Raw genomic sequence first — 21,651 nt, forward strand, 5'->3', positions numbered from 1 at the left:
GAGGCTATGACAGTGGCTGCCATGTGGCACGTGGAACATGAATGATTCTCGGACAGCCATCCACCACAAGCTTGGCATAAATCCAAGGTATCCTGGCCTGAGTCCACCACACCTGTTTTTAAGCAAAATCTAGGTGTTTTGAGGCAGATAGAGGCTTTTATTTTCAAATCTGAAAATCTAAGATGGCTGCAGCAGCAATTTTAGAGCCAAAAACAGCCGGAGGAACTACACTGGGGAATAAAAATTAATGATTTTAGAACTGGAGGTTCCTAACTAACCCCAGAACCCCCAAAAACCAATTTTAAAGGCCCCCCCACATTTTGTTTGCCAGGTTGTCAGCCTGTTACTCACTGTGCCATGCTACAGTAGGTACTGGAAGCTGCAAACAGCTTTACAGTGAGAACCTCTGTCTCAACAAGCCTGGAATCTGGACTGCTTTATATCTTCTGACTACCTCAGGCCCAACGAATCGGCTGGAGACCTCAACCCCTACCGGATCACATGCACGCAAATGGGGGAGGAAAAACTGCCACAGAGCCACTCAGTCTGCACTCAAGCCCACTGTGAACCTGGGGCAAGCCTTTCTCCCAAGGGAATGGTCCCCGAGCCTCTGAACTGGTAGTGTAGGCTATCCAAGTGAGTGTACTGCAAGACAGTCTGCCCCTTGGAAGCAAACCTTTGACCTCAGAGTGTGCGCTCTCCTGCAGCCAGAGCTGTCCCAAGAGTGGGATCCTCTGAAACACAAAAAAGCCTTGCAAATGGTCCAAAACCCCCCAAATATAATTGAAAAATAAACACAAGCAGAAAAGACCAGCTCCTACCATCTCGCTTGTAGAAACACAACTCAGGAACTGGAGGACAGCCCTGAAGGATGGGAGGCGTAGTAAAAGAATGCTAATGAAGCTCCCTATAAGAATTCTCCCAAGAAAGGATTGACTACTCACATGTTCAGGAATAGTGTGTCTTATCACACTAGAATTTTATTTATATTTAAAATGTATATACTGTTTAAAACTACATACATAAGAATAAAATTCACAGACATCAAAACTGCCTCTGTATTACACCAGTCCCCTCCTTATTATACTGTACATAATAGTTCTACTAGTTATAAAGATGCTGCTGCAAAAAGTTGAGTCTTTAAAAAGTTTTTTTAACCCAAATATCTGCATACATTTGTAATTGACCCAACAGACTATTCCACATTCTCAATCTTGCAAAACAAAGTGGATGCTCTTGTGTCAGCATACCTTGGCTGCACAACTACATCCACCAACATAGTGCTCACTATTCTTAATGATCTACTTGGACGAAAAACACTGTCTATTTAAAAAAAACAGAATTGTATTGGATGATTCAAGGTTGATGAACAAATGGATATCACTTTATGTTGTACTCTAAAAATCACTGGTAACCAATACAGCTGCTGCTTGCAATACAGGTGTTAAGTGAGCAAATGTAGAAACCCCAGAAACCAGCCATGCCCCTGCATTCTGAACAATCTGCAGCGCACACCTTGTTTTCGCTAATTCCAGAAATAAGGCGTTACAGTAGTCCAACGTAGATAACACCATCGCTCGTACAACTTCTCGAAGATCAAACGGAGAAGAGCATGGGTTTCAATCGAAACAACAAATCAATGTACATAAAGCAAGAATGGCCAGTATTCGTCCCACTTTATAGTTCACATCAACACAGTCCGCTGCTGTATACTACTACAACTGCTCACACCCTCAAGGTTAGCAATCCAGCTTTGTTCTCTTCCTTCAATGCTTTCTCCTCCTCCTTCCGTTACCTCCCCGTTTTATTGCCATTTGTGCATTAATGAGGGGAGGGGACGAAGGTGCAGTTTAACTGGATCTCAACACATGCGCCCGGCCTAGCCTGACAAATCTGAATTCCAAGACTGATGCAACTGTTCTTAATGGTTCCACAGTAATAACCTGTCACCCCACACTGCATTCCCTCGCACACAAAGACAAAACCGTTAACAGCTCCATGACACAGAAAAAGCTAGCACGGGCATTTGGCACATAAGTAACCCATCTCTACATATGCAGCACTGACCGCCTTAATAATGAGAATAGCAGACACGGCCTCTGTCAATGGCAAAAAAAAAAAAAAAAAGGAAAAAGCAAATTCAATTCAGCAAGCCCTCAAGACTAGAGCTGACACAACGTGCCCTGTCGGTCTCAAGCCACTTCCTATGAACCAAAGACACCTTTGCATCAACGGTAATGAGACGGACAGAAGGATGATTAAAAGAAATCCCAGCCTTGCATTCTAGCCGCTGAGATTCGAGCCAATACCTGCCCTCCCCCTTCCGAGATCACATCGCTACTTACCTCAGCTGCTCCAGCTATACACCAGCAGCAGCGGTCTTCGCCCGTTACGGGCAGGGAACAGCCATTCGCCTTTGGTCCTCCAGGAAAAAAAAAAAAAAAAAAGCATCCAAATCCCCCGCGGGGCTAACCAGAACTGAACGAAGACGCGCAACGAGCGCCTCTCGACCCAGCCATTTAAGCAGTCTGGGTAACCCTGCCTTGCACTCACACTTTTATCTATTTGTAACTTAACTATTTGGCGTTTTGTGGGCCATTTACTTTAACCCCGCTGCCACTTCCAGCGTCTGCTCTCCATCACTGCAGCAGTATCTACGTCACTGTCTACCTTCGCAACAGACTCTCGCACTCTAGCCTGTTCCGCCCGCTAGTCCCACCCATCCTCTCTGTGTCTTTTTCGTTGAAAACGCCTCTCCCGTTAGCTGCTCGTTATTGGACAGAATGCGGTAGCCTGGGAGACAAGACTGGTTCCGACTGCCGTCGATCACAGAGGAAAAAAAAAGGTGGAGAAGTTCTTTGTCTCCGCCCATCTTTGAATATCGCTGTATTCAGGTTTGCTAGAGAGCGCCGTTACCTGGAGAAGCGTCACAAAAGACAGTGCGCAGACGCGCGAGATAAAGGGTTTCTGGGAAATGTATTTTTTAATGGTATCCTGTGCAAAGCGTTTCGGGAATCAGCGACTAGCTTTGATTCATAAGAATAACTCTGGTGCTCCTTGATGCTGTTCGTACGACTCTAAAAAGCAGGCGCTCTACTGATTTTTTTGAGAGGCAGATATTCTGAAACTACTGCATAATTTGAGAGCTATTCAACGAGGTCATACATAAATATAGTAGAGATAGGATGGTATTAATTTATTATCGAAAGTAGCAAATATACATAATTTTAGGAGTCCAAAGTCTTTCTCTTTTTTTCTTCTTCAATTCTTAGAGGTTGTTTGGAGTTATACATACAAAAGGAGTTGAGGATGTCTGTCCACTGTAATTAAGTACCAGCTCTGTGGATGCTGAGCACCCCAAATATTAAGCAAAGTACTGTGGGTTAGGTTTCACATTCCTAAATATTTTCCAATGAGAGAAAAGCAGAGCAGAGAATAGGAGAAGGAGCAATAGAAGGCAAGAGAGAGCAAGGGGAAAGCCAACAGTTGACCGAGAGAGAGAGAATCGATGGTTCGGGATCCAGTATACCTGGAGGATACCATGCAGTGAGATAGAGGGGAAGACTTACCGGATCACAGGCAAGGAAATGCAAGAAAGGAACAGGCCGCAAACTCAAGTGTATGTACACAAACAAAAGGAGCCTAAGGAATAAGATGTGTGAATTAGAAGCTATGGCACAAAAAGATAACGTGGACATCATCAGCATCACGGAAACATGATGGACTGAGGAAAACAACTGGGACACTGTGTTACCGGGATACAAACTATACCGCAGAGACAGAGTGGCTCAAAAAGGTGGGGGCATTGCCATATACGTCAAAGAGGGAATTGAATCTACTGGAGAGAACACGCCACAACAGACAGATAAGTTAGAGTCTCTATGGGTCAAAATTCTGTGAACAAATGGACTGGAAACGAAGATCGACATCTACTACCGACCCCCAGTCCAAAGAAATTGATGGAGAAATGACGGACGAGATTAAATGCAACTGCAAGGAAGGCAACGCAATTATCATGGGTGACTTCAACTATCCAGAGATAGACTGGAACCTAGGCACCTCCGGCTGCGCTAGGGAGACCAAGTTCCTGGATGCTGTAGGCGATTGCTTCCTGGAACAACTTGTCAAAGAAAATACAAGAGGAAATGCAATTCTGGACTTAATTTTAAATGGACTGCGAGAACCAGCACAAGGTGTAGAAGTATAAGGGACGCTAGGAAACAGTGATCACAACAAGATCCGCTTCGACCTGGACACAGGGGCGAAACATCGATCCAGAACAACAGCCACGGCACTGAACTTCCGAAAAGGGAATTACGAAGGGATGAGACTCATGGTGGGAAAGAAGATTAAGAAGAGGATAAGCACTGTAAAAACACTAGAGCAAACTTGGTCCCTTTTTAAGGACACAGTCACCAAGGTGCAAAATCTATATATACTGCGTATCAACAAGGGATCCAAAGGAAAAAGGTGATAGATTCCGTACAAACGAAAGGAAGTTCTTCACCCAGAGAGTGGTGGAAAACTATAACGCTCTTCCAGAGGCTGTTATAGGAGAAAACACCCTCCAGGGATTCAAGACAAAGTTAGACAAATTCCTGCTGAACCGGAACATACGCAGGTAGGGCTGGTCTCAGGGCACTGGTCTTTGACCTTAGGGCTGCCGCGGGAGCAGACTGCTTGGCACGATAGACCACTGGTCTGACTCAGCAGCGGCAATTCTTATGTTCAAACGTTGGTTCTTATTGAGCTTAGGGCTCCATATGACCCTGGCCAAGTCACTTAACCCTCCATTATGCCATGTACAACCCCTACCCACCACCACCACCTTAGATTATGAACCCCCTAGGGACAGATAAAGTACCTATATATAATGGTATGGGGACTGGGACTTACTGTATATTCCAATCACACTCAAAGCATATACATGCAGGTGAGTACTTCAAGCATTTTCCCTATCTGTCCCAGAAGACTCACAGTTTATCTAATGTACCTGGGGCAGTAAAGGATTAAGTGAGTTGCCCAGGGTCAGAAGGAGCAGCATAGAGTTTGAACCCATAACTTCAGAGTGCTGAGGCTGTATGTATATATTTATCTTGTTTTCAATGCTATCCTCTCCAAATAGTTCAGAATGGGTTAAAGGCTAACACACATAATATACAGTTAACAGGTTACAATTTGGCATGGTTATAGTAGCTCTAACTACTACACCACAGTACTGGATAAGTCTAGTAGTGCTATAGAAATGAGTAGTAAGGGTAAAATAACTTTTCATAAATTTTAGAGTGGGAAAGCTGACCTAAGAACATAAGAATTGCCCAGCAGTCCGCACACACGGCAGCCCCCAGATCAAAGACCAGTACCCTAACTGAGACTAGTCCTACCAGCGCACTTCTTGTTCAGCAGGAATCTGTCCAACCCTGTCTTGAATCCCTGGAGGGTGCTCTCCCCTACGACAGACTCTGGAAGAATGTTCCAGTTTTCTACCACTCTCTGGGTGAAGAACTCCCTTAGGTTTTTATGGAATCTATCCCCTTTCAACTTTAGAGAGTGCCCTCTCGTTCTCCCTACCTTGGAGAGGGTGAACAACCTGTCCTTATCTGTTAAGACTATCCCCTTAAGTACCTTGAATGTTTTGATCATGTCCCCTCTCAATCTCCTCTGTTTGAGGGAAAAATTGATAAAAAGACAAATCACATTCAAAAATGGGCCAAATTGGACCAGAGACCATGGAAAGAAGAGAGCACAGTAGTAAGAGCAAAACATGTTATTGCGAAGGCTGAGATGGTGAGACAGTCTTTTGGTATTATAAGCCAGTGCCACCTAGCTAATGCCTTGAGCCAGCCCTGATTCCAGAATTTACTATGCACTCCTCTTATAATTTATTTTAAAATTAAAGGGGAGAACACTTTGGTTTGGTAATATTATCTTAAAATTAATATGCAATTTTACAATTATTGTGAGGCTAAACTGCTGATGCAAAATTAAAATTCATTGTCCAGAGAGAGATAGTAGTGTTTAAGGGCTAGATTCACTGGCCGAGTCTTCCCGGGCGACTGATTCACTATGTTTCCTCATGCAAATTAATGCGATTGGAGGCATGCCTCACATCAACTGCACGGATTGCTGCAGAGCGATCCAGATGCATGCTCAGACTTTTATGCCTGTAGATGTGGTCTGTGCATGCACTGTCTCTCCGCACATGCGAGGTCAAAACAAGGAAGGGAGGGCATGGAACACAACATGCTTTTAGGCTTCTGAAAAAAAAGAGTAGAAAAAACAGGATTCCTGGCATTCTAAGCACAGCCTTGTAAGAAACATGTGAAGATAAAAAGCAAAATTCCTGATATTTGTACTTATGGAACAGAACACACACTGCAGCCAGGAACAGAACATGCTTTTAACCCGCGGGTTAAAACCACAGGCTTGCACTGCAGGGAAGGGCAGCAGAGTGCAGGAGAGTTGGCAGGTACAGGGTGGCAGAGAGCAGATGTGTTTAAAATGTTTTATTTGGTTGTTTTTATTTTTTTGGGATTTCAGAGCAGAGAGCAGGACAGTTGGCAAGGACGTGAGCTACTGGTCCTCAGCAGTCGCTTCTTTTTGGATCGGCCAGCCCAATCAGTGTTCCTTCTTCAGTTTAGTAAATCGCTGCCTTTCTACTTTGCATGCCATTTCCTCTCATTTGCATGTACAGTCGGATTGGGTTCGGATTGGATAGAAGATTAATGAATCAGGTCGGGGTCAGAGAAGGCTCGCAAACTGGTTGGGACACAATCAGTGAGCTTAGTGAATCTAGCCCTAAGTTGACAGAAGGAATAGCAATCTCCCCAATTAGGAGCCACCCTGCGAGAAAAGTCTGCATAATTAATCAGAGTCCCTGCAGGATTAATCAGATGTTTGAGAAGAAAAATATCCACCTCTTCCCAAAGTTGAAATGCCCTATTCTCTTGACCCGGAAGGAAAGCCACATTCCCCTGTAATGGCTAATAGAGTAGAGATCTGCGGGTGCCTCCCAAGCGAGACACCAGGAATCGCCATGCCTCCGGCAATGGTGAGGCAACCCAGCTATATTTGAGATCCAGGGGCAGGAGCCTCCAGAGAGCTTGCAGAATCAAATTAAAATAAGGGACTACAAAAGCACTCTCCAGCTCCAAAGGGCTGTAGTGATCAGTACCTCTGAACCAATCAGCAACACGTCTAAGGAGACATGCAATATTATAAATCTTGATGGAAGGTGATCATACGATCTTCGCCTCTGCTGCTTTTTGGAGTCCTTCCCTCATATCATCCGAGACAGCCGGGTTCGAGTGCCTTTCTCCAATGGTTCATTTTGTCTGCTTTAAAATGTATCCTCCTTAAATGGCTGGCCCATGATGTCCCTACTACCTCGTTGTGGCAGACTCAGTTGATTACTTTGCTGACTTGGGAAATTCGGGGTGTCTCTACCTTGCGGGGAGAGCGTTTTACAGCTACATGGGAACCCTTCTGGACCATAAGCTACATTCTGAATTGTTGATTGTGTTTACTCATTTTTCCTGTTGGTCTTTTGCATTGATTTTTGATATCCTTTCTAGGGATGGTGTTGGGGACTCTGGATTGGAGGGGAAGAAGGGGGGGGCTTGGTATAAAAAAAAAATTGTTTTCTGGAGTACCGTTTATCTGTGATTTCTTGTTGGCTCTAATAAAAATAATTTAAACATAAATCTTGAGACCCAAGCTGCCTGAATTTCAAGAGCCAGACAGTAAGAGGAAACAAATTTTGGATTTCCTAGTGGCCCAATCAAATTTTCAAATCATTCTAATGATATGAGAAAGATCCCTGGCTTTCAATTTCAGAGGGAGGACCTGAAGCACAAACAACCATTTAGGGAATATAATCATTTTGTAAAGGTTAATCCTGACTAATAAGGATAAGTGTACATAAGAACATAAGAATTGCCGCTGCTAGGTCAGACCAGTGGTTCAGCGTGCCCACAGCCTGCTCACGTGGCGGCCCTTAGGTCAAAGACCAGTGCCCTGAGACTAGCCTTAACTGCATACGTTCTGGTTCAGCAGGAACTTGTCTAACTTTATCTTGAATCCCTGGAGGGTGATTTCCCCTATAACAGCGTCCAGAAGAGAATTCCAGTTTTCCACCACTCTCTGGGTGAAGAAGAACTTCCTTACTTTTGTACAGAATCTATCCCCTTTTAGCTTTAGAGAGTGCCCTCTCGTTCTCTCTACCTTGGAGAGGGTGAACTACCTGTCTTTATCTACTAAGTCTATTCCCTTCATTATCTTGAATGTTTCGATCATGTCCCCTCTCATCTCCTCTTTTCAAGGGAGAAGAGACCAAGTTTCTCTAATCTCTCACTGTATGGCAACTCCTCCAGCCCCTTAACCATTTTAGTTGCTCTTCTCTGGACCCTTTCGAGCAGTACTGTGTCCTTCTACATGTACGGCAACCAGTGCAGGATGCAGTATTCCAGTTGGGGGCATACCCATGGCCCAGTACAGTGGCATGATAACCTTTTCCAATCTGCTCGTAATCCCCTTAATCAGTCCTATCATTCAGTTTTTCCTTTTCGCAGCTGCCGCATATTGCGCGGACAGCTTCATTGACTTGTCGACCAGTACTCCCAAGTCTCTTTCCTGGGGGGTCTCTCTGAGTACCGCACCAGACATCCCGTATTCGTATATAAGATTTTTGTTACCAACATGCATCACCTTACACTTATCCATGTTAAACCTCATTTGCCCTGTTGCGGCCCATTTCTCGAGCATGTTTATGTCACGTTGCAGGTCTTCGCAATCCTTCTGCGTCTTCACTACTCTGAATAACTTCATATCTTCCGCAAATTTAATCACTTCGCTCATCGTACTAATTTCCAGGTCGTTTATAAATATGTTGAAGAGCACGGGTCCAAGCACCGAAACCTGTGGCACTCCACTCGTGATACTTTTCCAGTCTGAGTATTGTCCATTTACCCCCACTCTCTGTTTCCTATCTGCCAACCAGTTTTTAATCCACATGAGTATTTCATCCTTGATTCCATGGCTCGCAATTTTTCGAAGCAGTCGTTCATGTGGGACCTTGTCGAACGCCTTCTGAAAATCCAGATATACAATGTCGACCGGCTTGTCCTTGTCTATCTGCCTGTTGACTCCCTCGAAGAAGTGCAGCAAGTTCGTCAAGCAAGATCTTCCCTTGCTGAAGCCATGCTGGATGGACCTCGTCAGATTGTGTCCGTCAAGGTGATCAATGATGCGGTCCTTTATCAGCGCTTCTACCATCTTTCCCGGTACCGAAGTCAGACTCACCGGTCTGTAGTTTCCCGGATCACCCCTCGAACCTTTCTTGAAGATCAGTGTGACATTCGCCACTTTCCAGTCTTCTGGAACCTTTTCCATTCCTTAAACAAAGTCTTCTTGTCTCTGACTGCTTCCTTCACAGCCATTGGTCAAGACGGCGATTAGTGTCTATCATCAAAAGTTGAACATTAATAGGCTATAAAGAATCTGATGTTCTGGAGGAGCTGAATGCCTAAATATTGAAATGAACGGTCCACCCACCTAAGTGGGAAAGAGGTCCCCCATACTTTTCTCAAATTCTCCACTGGGGCCAAGGCCTCAGACTTATCCAAGTTCAGTTTCAGACCTGCAAAATCCTCATATTCCTGAATAAACATTAACCACGTGGGAAGAGATGCTGTGAGGTCCTGAATGTGTACCAATAAATCATCAGCAAAGGCCACAAGCTTAAACTCCTGCTCTTCTATTCCCACACCTTTAATATCTGGCGTGGCTATGATCTCTCTGATAAGAGGGTCTAAAATTAAAATAAATAAAAGGGGAGATTAGGGGCAGCCTTGCTTGGTACCTCGACAAATGGGGAACTGAGGAGAACCTATACCATTCACCAATTCTTTATATAGAGTACGGATGGCTTGTACAAATTGCCCCTTCAAACCCATAAGACTGAAGAACTGAGAATAAAAAGTCCCAACATACTCTATCAAAGGCCTTCTCCACATCAAAACTGATTAACAGAGAAGGCCTCTGTTCCCTGGTAACTTTCTCTAGGGACATAATAATCCGCCTCATGTTCTTGACTATAGATCTCCCTTGCACAAGGACAACCTGAGAGTCATGAATTAAAGAAGGAATAACCTGGGCTAGATGGTTGGCCAGCACCTTTGCTAAGAGTTTCATTTCAAAATTAAAAAGCGAAATAGGTCTATAGGAACTCAGAAGTGTGGGGTCCCTATCAGCCTTAAGAAGAACCACTATCCTAACCACATTGAGACCCATCGGCAGGGTTCCCATCTCAATATAGTCATTATACATCTGGGTCAGAGAGGGAGCAACTTCACTCTGACGAAGTTTGTAGAATTCTGCTCTAAAGCCATCCATTCCAGGGGCATTACACACAGCACTCTGTGAAATGGCCCACTCCACTTCTTCCACCATAACAGGGGCACTAAGTTTGTCCAAGTCTGTTTCCGCTACCTTTGGCAAAGGAACATTATCTAGATACATGGAACTCTCCAAACCCGAGATCAGAGAAGTCCCATAAAGTGTGGAATAATAATCTCGGAAAATCTGACAGATTTGTTGATAATCAATATCCTCCTGTCCATTCACCCCCATACCTAAAAGATAGGGGAATGTCCTTCTGCCACCCTCACCAACCTGGTCAGGAGCTTGCCCCCCAAGTTCCCATATTTATAAAGCTGATATCTGTAATAAGTCAAGGATTTCTTTGCTCTTTGTTGAAGTAGAGTGTTAAGTTCCACCTGAGTTGCCAACAATTTTTCTTTGTCTACTGATAAGTGAGTGTGCCCAAAGCACTTTTGCTCTCACTATAGCTGACGTTCCAATTGGAGAATAGCTCTCTCTCTGGCCTTCTTTTTATGACTAGCATAACTAATATTGTGATCTCTTAAAACAGCTTTGGCTGCTTCCCAGAAAAGAACTGAGTTCTCCTACTGTGCGCATTGTCCAGCTTATATTCTTTTCACATAGTCAATAGATAGTGTCAAAAACCCTGGTTGGCATATAAACCTAATGGGAATTTCCAAGTATCTTTGCCCCTTCCTGCTTCAGGACCCTCCCATTCTACCCACACAGAAGCATGATCCGCGATCTCACTAGGGTCAATTTCCGCCCTTCCCATATGGGACACCCTAGAGGTAGATATCAACAGATAATCAATCCTAGATAATGGACTCTAGAAATATGGGTATACTCCCTATCTGTAGGATTAAGGAACCTTCATATATCCACCAAGTCCAAGGCCTGACACAGCTTAGTTAGGAGATTCCCCGAGTATTGCCCTGCCACCCTCGATCCATCCAATTGTAGGTCTCACACTGAGTTAAAATCGCCCTCTACTATTAGATTAGACGTATCAAGAAGGGTCATAGTTAAAACACCTCAGAAATTGGCTGTCATATTTGTTAGGGGCATAAACATTGCAGAGCACCACGGACTTATGATGAATTGTTACTCTGCAGAGGACAATGCACCCCTCTGAGTCTGGCCAGACCTTGTCCACTTGAGAGATGAGCCCCCTGCGAAAAAGAATAATCACCCTACCCCTTTTACCCTGTGCCGAGGAGGCTACATAATTTCCCATCCACCATTTTTGCAGTTTAGCATGTTCATCAGCTCCCAAATGGGTTTCCTGAAGCATGTCCCAGTTGCAGCCCCCTCCCTTCAAAGTCATCAGCCAGGAAGAAAACCACAAGCACCCTGCTAAACACAACTAATTACACCACCATCCATACACACCCTGCAAGCCCTCCTTCACCACCCCCACCTACCCCAGCTACAACCATTAGTCCCCCCCCACTACCCCCTTCCATCCCTCTCCACCTTCCCAGACCCAAAACCATAAACAGAGCAAATAAAGGTGCTACACTTCCTCCCAGAGCTCCAACGTTCCCCCCCCCCAAAACCTCCCATATCTGGCATAATAAAGAAGACATGCAGTGTTTTCACAAGTGAGTGCCTCCCCTCACAGCTCCCAAAAGAGGACCCCCATCTTCCCTCAGATCAAAAAAGGCAACAAACAGAACAAAAAGAAAAAATAATAATATAAAGAAAACAAAGTCTTTGTGGATTTTGTAATAATGTCTTTATTATTTTTGTAAATTATGTTTGACCCTTCATTTCAGTAAGTATCTTATATAAACCGAGTCAAGCTTTTATTTTTAAAAGATGACCCGGTATATAAAGCCCCCGCCAATCCAAAAGATCAGTGAATCAGATCATATGGCAGGCAAAATAGGCAAAGTCTACTCCATCGGAAGGCTGAAAGAGAAATCACTCCATCCCTCAAATAGTATTAATTTATTTTAAACATCTCTTACCCACCTATTCCTAGGCGGGTTACAAAATACAATCATAATATTAAAACAGACAGGCAAGAACATACAGTAAATTCTTCCAAAGAACAAACACTTCTCTTGAGCATCTACATATGGCGGTACCAATATCTTCATGAATTTCCAATAGTCAGTCAGTTCGAGGTCTACTAGAGCATGCAGTGCTGGCTACTTTGGACCACCATCCCACCCCATTATGCTCCAAGCGAGGCCACTAGCAGGCCATCAGCGTATTGGTCCAAAAACATAAACATATCTTTTCCATAGGCCATGTGCCCTGTTCAAAATTAAAATAAAAAACAGGTACCGGTAATATAATAAACCATGCACATCGCAGTATAGATATACATGTTAAACAGAGGTTAAGCATTCTTTAAAGGCTGCAATGTGGCAATGTATACCTTCGTGGCTTGAACAATCAAAAAGTTTCGGGGTGCCATTCTTTACGATTCACAATTTGGCTGGGTAAAGCAGACTTTAATATCTGTTATAAAGCAGTTTTCGGTATGTTCCTAGACTATCTTGCTCTCCATTTTCTCTTGAGTCATTCTAACAAGAGTACACGTAGGATTAACCTGTTTAACTATCCCTCTATTAAATCCTGTCACTATAAGAAAATCTTGAGAGAACTTTCGCTTTCCAGGCTGCTAAACTGAATACGGGGCTTGGAAAAACTATGTTAGAGGCTACTTCTTATTTTGATTTTAGAAAACTGTTAAAGACCCATCTGTTTGATAGGTTGATGTCTTAATACGTTCCGTGTTTTTACAAAATAATCTCATGTTTTAACTGATCTATTCCAATTTTATTTGTTTATTATACCTCTTATGTTATTTCTATTCACACTGCATGTATTAACCTTCCTTGTTATAAACCACTTCAAACTTTTTGGTATAACGGTATATAAAAAATAAATAATTATTAAAATGCATGTTGAGTTTAACCAGTTGAGCGCAGATAGATGTCAAAGCGTGGTAGGCTGCTGACACAGTAGCTGAATAATACTGAAAGCACAAATTTTTTGCATTTTGATGTTCCAACAACTTGCCAGCATGAAGAGCTTGCAGGATTTCCACTTTGTCACTATAATTGAGCAGTTTCTTTCTTTTTTTTTATAATTCCTTATTCATTTTTCAACAAATACATATATATATTAAACATTTGTCAATTAAAACATCATTTGAAATTCTATCATTTATAATATTAGTATATAATAATTTTATCCCATCCCACCCTCCCTTTCATTCTTACATTCAATCAAATGTTTCATATCAATAATCTTTCCTAATGATCTATTTGTTTAATAAATTCAAATTCCCCCCTCCCATCTCTTCTATCTTATATTGTATTTAGAATGTAAAATGGCATCTACTTATTGCAATATTTTGTTAATGGTCCCCATATCTCATTAAATTTATTAAAATTCCCTTTTTGTATAGCTATTGTTCTCTCCATTTTGTAAATATGACATATTGAATTCCACCAGAAATTATAATTAAGTCTATTCCAATTTTTCCAATTACTTGTGATCTGTTGTATGGCGACTCCTGCCATAATCATTAAAAGTTTATTATTCTTTGATGAAATTTGGCTCTTTGTTCTCATTGCCATACCGAATAAAATCGTATTATAGGATAATGCCACATGATTCTCCAATAAACAATTAATTTAGGGCCAAATTGATTTCCAAAAAGTCATAATAAAGGGACAATAGAATAATAAGAACATAAGAACATAAGAACATAAGAACTGCCATCTCCGGATCAGACCTTCGGTCCATCAAGTCCGGCGATCCGCACACGCGGAGGCCCTGCCAGGTGTACACCTGGCGTAATTTATAGTCCACCATATCCTTATATGCCTCTCTTAAGGAGATATGCATCTAGTTTGCTCTTGAAGCCTAGGACGGTCGATTCCGCAATAATCTCCTCTGGGAGGGCATTCCAGGTGTCAACCACTCTCTGAGTGAAGCAGAACTTCCTGACATTAGTCCTGAACCTGTCCCCCCTTAGCTTCATTACATGTTCTCTAGTCCGTGTCAAATTGGACAATGTAAATAATCTTCTCTGCTCTATTTTGTCGATTCCTTTCAATATTTTGAAGGTCTCGATCATATCCCCACGCAGTCTCCTTTTCTCAAGGGAGAACAATCCTAGTGTTATAAGTCTGTCCTCGTATTCCAGTTTCTCCATACCCTTCACCAGTTTTGTTGCTCGTCTCTGCACCCTCTCCAGCAGTTTTATATCCTTCTTTAGGTAGGGAGACCAATGTTGGACGCAGTATTCCAAGTGTGGTCTGACCATTGCCCTATAAAGCGGCATTATAACTTTCTCCGATCTACTCGAGATTCCTTTCTTTATCATGCCCAACATTCTATTTGCCTTCTTTGCCGCTGCCGCGCATTGTGCCGACGGCCTCAGGGTCCTATCTATCAGTACACCTAGGTCCTTTTCTTGTTCACTCTTCCCCAGAGTTGCACCTGACATTGTATACTCGTATTCCTTATTCTTATTGCCTAAATGCATTACCTTGCATTTCTCCACATTGAACTTCATCTGCCATTTCTCCGCCCATGTTTCTAACCGACACAAGTCACTCTGGAGTTTCTCTCTATCCTCCTGCGATCTGATCGCCCGGCATAGTTTTGTATCATCTGCAAACTTGATGATCTCACTGGATGTTCCTTCCTCCAGGTCATTGATATAAATATTAAAAAGGATCGGCCCAAGTACCGAGCCCTGGGGTACACCACTAGTCACTTTCTCCCAGTCGGAGAACTTCCCATTTATGCCCACTCTCTGCTTTCGGTTTTCCAGCCATTTGCCTATCCATCTTTGTATATCCCCCTCTATGCTTTGTAGTTTCCTGAGAAGTCTTTCGTGTGGAACTTTGTCGAACGCTTTCTGGAAGTCCAAGTATATTATGTCCACCGGCTTCCCACTATCAATTTGCTCGTTCACGGTCTCAAAAAATTGGAGTAAATTCGTCAAACATGATTTCCCTTTCCTGAATCCATGTTGACTGGGTTTCATCAAGTCGTGTGCGTCCAAGTGCCGGACTATGCTATCCTTGATCAGTGCTTCAACCATCTTGCCGGGGACAGACGTAAGACTCACAGGTCTATAGTTGCCCGGTTCCCCTCTTGATCCTTTTTTGAAAATTGGGGTGACGTTCGCTATCCTCCAGTCGTCCGGTATCTGTCCAGTTCTGATTGTCAGGTTTGCAAGTTTTTGCAATAACTCTCCGATTTCAACCTTCAATTCCTTTAAGACTCTCGGGTGAATTCCATCCGGTCCAGGGGATTTGTCACTTTTAAGTTTGTCGATCTGATAGTATATCTGGTCTAAGTCCACTTCAACTGTGGTGAGGCTGTCTTCTATTTCTCCTGCAAACACTTTCTCCGCTTCAGGTATTGTTGAGGTGTCCTCCTTCGTAAAGACGGTCGCAAAGAAGGAATTTAGTTTGTCTGCGATTTGTTTATCTTCCTTGATGTACCCTTTTCTTCCCTGGTCGTCCAGGGGTCCCACTGCCTCTTTTGCAGGTTTTTTCCCTTTCACGTATCTAAAGAAGGGCTTGAAGTTTTTGGCCTCCTGGGCTATTTTTTCCTCATATTCCTGTTTTGCATCCCTCACCGCCTTGTGACATTTCTTCTGATCATCTTTATGTTTGTTCCAGGCTTCGGTTGTCTTTATGCATTTCCATTTTTTGAAAGAGTCCTTCTTTTCTTTTATGGCTTCCTTCACCTGTATGGTAAGCCATGCCGGTTCTCTTTTGCTCTTTGTTCTCCGATCTTTGGAAATCCTCGGAATGTAGAGATCTTGTGCTTCTGTGATAGTATTTTTCAGTAGGGACCATGCCTGATCTACCGTTTCGAGTTTGTCCACCATCTTCTCGAGTCGTTTTTCTATCATGGCTCTCATGCGATCGTATTTACCCTTTTTAAAGTTCAAGGTGGTGGTTAAGGTTTTGGCATGTTTCCCTTTCCCGATGTCAAGTTTAAAGTTGATTACATTGTGATCACTCGTTCCCAGTGGAACCATGACTTCCACTTCTGTTATCGGTCCCATGAGGCCATTTAGGACCAAGTCCAAGGTGGCGTTGCCTCTTGTCGGCTCTTTTACCATTTGTTCCAGGAAGCAATCCCCTAGCACCTCCAGGAACTTGGCCTCCTTGCCGCAGTTGGAGGTTGCTAGTTTCCAGTCTATCCCTGGGAAATTGAAGTCTCCCAATATAATTATATTGCCTGTCTTGCATTCTTGTTTGATTTCCTCCATCATTTCTGAGTCAGTTTCCTCCGCCTGTCCTGGGGGACGATAGTAAAGGCCAATTTTCGTATCTGCGCCATATTGACCAGGAATTTTGATCCAGAGTGACTCAAGCTTCTCTTTCATTTCTGTTGTAACTATTTCAACAGAATCTATTCCCTCCTTAACATATAGAGCAATACCTCCACCTTTCTGCCCTACTCGATCTCTTCTATACAGTTTGTATCCCTGTAGTACTATGTCCCATTTGTTTTCTTCATTCCACCATGTTTCTGTTATGCCAATGATATCCAATATGTCATGTCTTGCTATTGTCTCTAGTTCCCCCATTTTGTTACCTAGACTTCTAGCATTCGTATACATACATCTAAGTTCCCTTCGTGTTACCTTTTTGGACCTTCTACTCTTGGCCGTCCCTGTAGTTTCAATTACGATATCCTTTACTGCTCCTGTGTTATCACCTTTGTTTGCTGTGTGGTCGTCCCCTCCTGTGTCTGAGTTGTCCCTTCCTGCTTTTTCTCCCTTGTTGGCTGTGAGGTCGTCTTCTCTTGTGTAGGAGTAGTTTTCCTTGGCTTCTTCGTCGGGGCATCCTGCTATCCGTGCCATCGACCGGTGGTCGACTGTCGGCTTTCCCCTATCTTTCAGTTTAAAGCCTTCTCGATTGCCTTCTTCATGTTGCCTGCCAAAACTCTTGCTCCTTCCTTGTTGAGGTGTAGTCCGTCCCTTCTGTAGTACTTGCTTTTTCCCCAGAACGCCGTCCAGTTGCGCACGAAGTCGAAGCCTTCTTCTTCGCACCATCGTCTCATCCAGGCGTTGATTACTTGCAATTCCCCTTGTCTCTTTGATCTAAAGTCCCTGCTTCAAGATTACAGTGCCAGTATCTATTAGATTTAGAGGAATTTAACTTTTATAATCAAACTGGGGTCTAAAATGCTCTATGTGACAAAAAGTTTTGTTTCATAGATGCGGACACTGTACATCTCATCCTCCAAGACCAAATTCGTGGCCACTGAGACGCATTAATTTGATGCTTAATCTCAATGCTCCAAATGTCTCTAAGACCTGTCTTTGTTTTTTTATTCATATATCCAGATATCAATTTATACCACTGTGCGGCCTGGTATCCCAGAAAGCCCGCCTAAAAGCATAAGAATTCCAAACTATACTGATTATTAAGATTTTTCCATTCAGGGAACCCTTCCTGAATAGCCTGCTTCAGCTGCAAACATCTAAAACTTTGTGATTTATTAAGGCCATATTTATGTTCCAACTGTGAAAAATCAAGCTTACCATTTGAAATAACATCACCTAAAATCCGTATACCTGCAATAAACCAATGCTTCCAAACAACTTTAAATCCGCCAATTCGAATCTTGGAGTTTAGCCAGATCGTTTGATTTATTGACTTATGAATTGGTATAGGTGTTAAATTACTAACAAAGCGTAATGTTTTCCATGTATCTATTAATATTCTATTCTCTTTATATATTCTAGGCATCTTAATGCTGAGAACATGACATAAACGAAAAGGGCCAAAAAGAAACCAAAATATAAATATGAATACCAATAACAACGATAATCCAAACTATAAAGAATTGGTATTAATGGTGATGATCTGTCCTTAGATAACCCTGGAGGTGATAAAGAAAAATGTGCTTCCCAAGATAAAAGGAATTAAAGAAAACAAGATGAATAAAAGGATCAATCAGTACGGGCCCAGTGCCCTCGTTACAACCGTTGGCCCCGGGCAGGTGTTTATGAAGTGACAAGCACTTAGAAATAAATCTAAATAAACCCTGCCCCGTACATCATATTATCCTTATGTTATATGTAATTTGTATACAAAAATATAAATATACGTTACAAGATAATCGGGAGCACAATCATCCCCAGATTAAAGCAAAAGGAGAGAAAATCACCCCAAAGAAAATCTCCCTGAAACCTAATACAAAAAAACACACAAAATGTGAAAATGAAAAAACCAAAATGCAAAAAGTGACAAAAATCGTCAAAAAACAAAGACAAATATAAGTATCAATATAATATCCTCAGTCTCGTCCATCAGACCACAGCGCAGTGAGCCCTGTGCACCTGTCACAAATAGTTCGTGAAAATGATAAAAAATAGTGAAAAACAGTGAAAAGTACTTAGCTCAGTAAATCCAAAGCGGGACAAAGTTCAAAGTTCACCAATCATCGCTGTTCAATTCCGCTCGTTAATCAGTCCCGCTCGTATGAGTTCACTCAATGAAGAGTCATAACTGTTGGTCCATTCGCCGTTATGCTTAAATCACTCAGTCCCATGCAGTCAAAAGGGCTGTTCAATAATGTTCACTACACATTTTGCTCACTCTTCAATGATGTTCACTACTCGTTTTGCTCGCTCGACAGGTCCTGTTTCAATATCCTCGTCAGGAGGGAGCAAGAAAATCAAAAAGATTAGTAAACTGACTGAAAATTCTAACGCCAAGTCCTAAAATATAAAGGACAGAGTAAACCTCGGCAGCGGCACAATCAAGCTGCTTTGAACCTGCTTTGAAGCTGCTTTTTTGTATTAGGTTTCAGGGAGATTTTCTTTGGGGTGATTTTCTCTCCTTTTGCTTTAATCTGGGGATGATTGTGCTCCCGATTATCTTGTAACGTATATTTATATTTTTGTATACAAATTACATATAACATAAGGATAATATGATGTACGGGGCAGGGTTTATTTAGATTTATTTCTAAGTGCTTGTCACTTCATAAACACCTGCCCGGGGCCAATGGTTGTAACGAGGGCACTGGGCCCGTACTGATTGATCCTTTTATTCATCTTGTTTTCTTTAATTCCTTTTATCTTGGGAAGCACATTTTTCTTTATCACCTCCAGGGTTATCTAAGGACAGATCATCACCATTAATACCAATTCTTTATAGTTTGGATAAACGTAAAGGGAACATGAGTCGCCATTCCAACCATAGCCAATCTGGAGTATTTTCCATGAGCTCTGGGAGGACCCAATACATACCCTGGTGTAAAATATAGGCTTGATGATACCTATGAAAATTTACTCCACCCTCCATAATTGGTTTTTGTAAAGATACTAAAACAATTCGAGGCATTTTACCTAGCCAAATAAATTTTGTAAGAATACGATTTAATTTTTTTATAAAAGGACCCTTGAAAAAAAACTGGTATCATACTCATTTGATAACAAACCACAGACAATATCATCATTTTGATTGTATGAACTCTCCCCCACCAAGAAAGATGTAAAGGATTCCATTGCTAATACATTTCTGTAACCTTTTTTATCAAAAATTTTTCATTCTCTTTCATTGTATTCTTTTTCATTCTCTTTCATTCCAGCATATATTTAATCTAAATTCCTAAATATTTTAATCCATCTTCCTTCCTAATAAAAGAGAATGAGTTAAACAAGCCCTTTGTACAATGCACATTAAGTGGAAGAATTTCTGATTTACTCCAATTTATCTTATATCCTGAAATTTTTCCAAATTTCTCAATCAATTCAAGCAAGCAGGGAATGGTAGTTTCTGGAATTCTCAAATGAAGCAGTATATCATCTGCATAAGCAGAAACTTTATATTCCCGATCTCAATAAGGAATACTGTATCCCCTTAGCTTGTTGAATGGCTAATAACAAGGGTTCTAATACAATATCAAAAAGCAAAGGAGATAATGGACAGCCTTGTATAACCCCTCTCTGCAAGTTAAAACGCTCTGATATACAATGTTTGAATCATTTGTATAAATCCAGAACCTATGTCAAACCAATCTAATGCCTGATACATGAAAGTCCATTCCACACGATCAAAGGCTTTCTCTGCATCCAAAGATACATAGAAAGCTGGATCATTCATGGCTTTTGTTAAATTAAACATATGGAAAAGCCAATCTGGTATTATTAGATGAATGTCTCTTAGCAACAAATCCAGTTTGGTGCATATCAGTAATAAAAGGGAGAGCTTTGGCTAAACGTAAAGCCAATGTTTTAGCCAAAAGTTTTCCATCTACATTGATTAACGAAATAGGCCTGTAGTTTGAAACCAAAGTGGGATCTTTATTTGGCTTTGGCAAAACTATAGTTAATGATTCTGCCATAGTACCTTTAATGCAACCCTTAGTTAGTTGAGACTGATATAAATTTAATAAATGAGGTAATAGGGTAATTTGGAATGTTTTATAAAACTCAACTGTGAAACCATCACCACCTGGAGAGGATCTAACTCTAAGAGATTTCAACGCTGTTTCTAATTCTTTTAATGATATAGGCTCTTCTAAACTTTTTTTTATATGTTCAGGAATTTTCGGCCCTTCAATAAGATTCAAAAATTCTAATCCATCCTTTTCTCTAGTTTCATAAGGCTCAGAAGAATATAGGTCTTTATAAAAATTTAGAAATTGACTTAAAATATTTCCAATTTGAGTATATGTATCACTTTTCTCGTCTCTTATTGCCACAACTTTTGTTCTTCTTTTCTTTGCTTTAAGACAATTTGCCAATAATCTTCCCGCCTTATTTGAGCTTCCATATTACAGAGTTTGTTGGGAAAACAAGTCTTTCCTTATCAACTTTGAAGATATCTCATTATATTTGCCCTTTGCTTTTAAAAGAGCCTGTAGAGTATTTTGCTCTCACTTATCAATTAGTTTAGATTCCAACTGTTTAATTTCTTTTTCCAAATTAGACAATTGTTTTTTAAGTTGTTTTCTAAGAAATGCCGAATATGAAATAATATTACCTCTCATGGTAGCTTTAAATGCATCCCATGTTTCTATGGTAATTTCTTCTGAAATGTTAATTTGAAAAAATTCAATCATTTTTAATTTAAATTCTTCAAGGAAATTTGAATCCACAATCAATGTATTATCGAATCTCCATACAGATCTGTTATATTCCTGTTCATCGAAATTAAATTCAATCCATACACCACCATGATCAGATAAAATGATTGGATCTATGGAAGCTTTTGTCACTTGTTGTACTATTTGATTTGAGACAAAAATATAATCTAT

The 21,651-nt window shown here is 41.5% G+C and overlaps 1 protein-coding gene across 4 annotated transcripts in view; it reads right to left on the bottom strand.

Moving 5' to 3' along the window:
- The window catches only part of TTBK2 (tau tubulin kinase 2), a 192,052-nt gene extending 189,272 nt beyond the window's left edge, over positions 1–2,780 (bottom strand). The window contains exon 1 of one of the 4 annotated variants that reach the window (XM_033952141.1): positions 2,346–2,780. The gene's annotated coding sequence lies outside the window, so the exon portion shown is untranslated. Of the gene's footprint in view, positions 1–1,515; positions 1,767–2,345 lie in introns of those variants that run through there. The other 3 variants (XM_033952139.1, XM_033952137.1, XM_033952140.1) reach the window with 3 other exon arrangements.
- Between the last annotated feature and the right edge of the window lie 18,871 nt (positions 2,781–21,651).

This window comes from Geotrypetes seraphini, chromosome 7, assembly GCF_902459505.1.
Source record: "Geotrypetes seraphini chromosome 7, aGeoSer1.1, whole genome shotgun sequence".
NCBI lineage: Eukaryota > Metazoa > Chordata > Amphibia > Gymnophiona > Dermophiidae > Geotrypetes > Geotrypetes seraphini.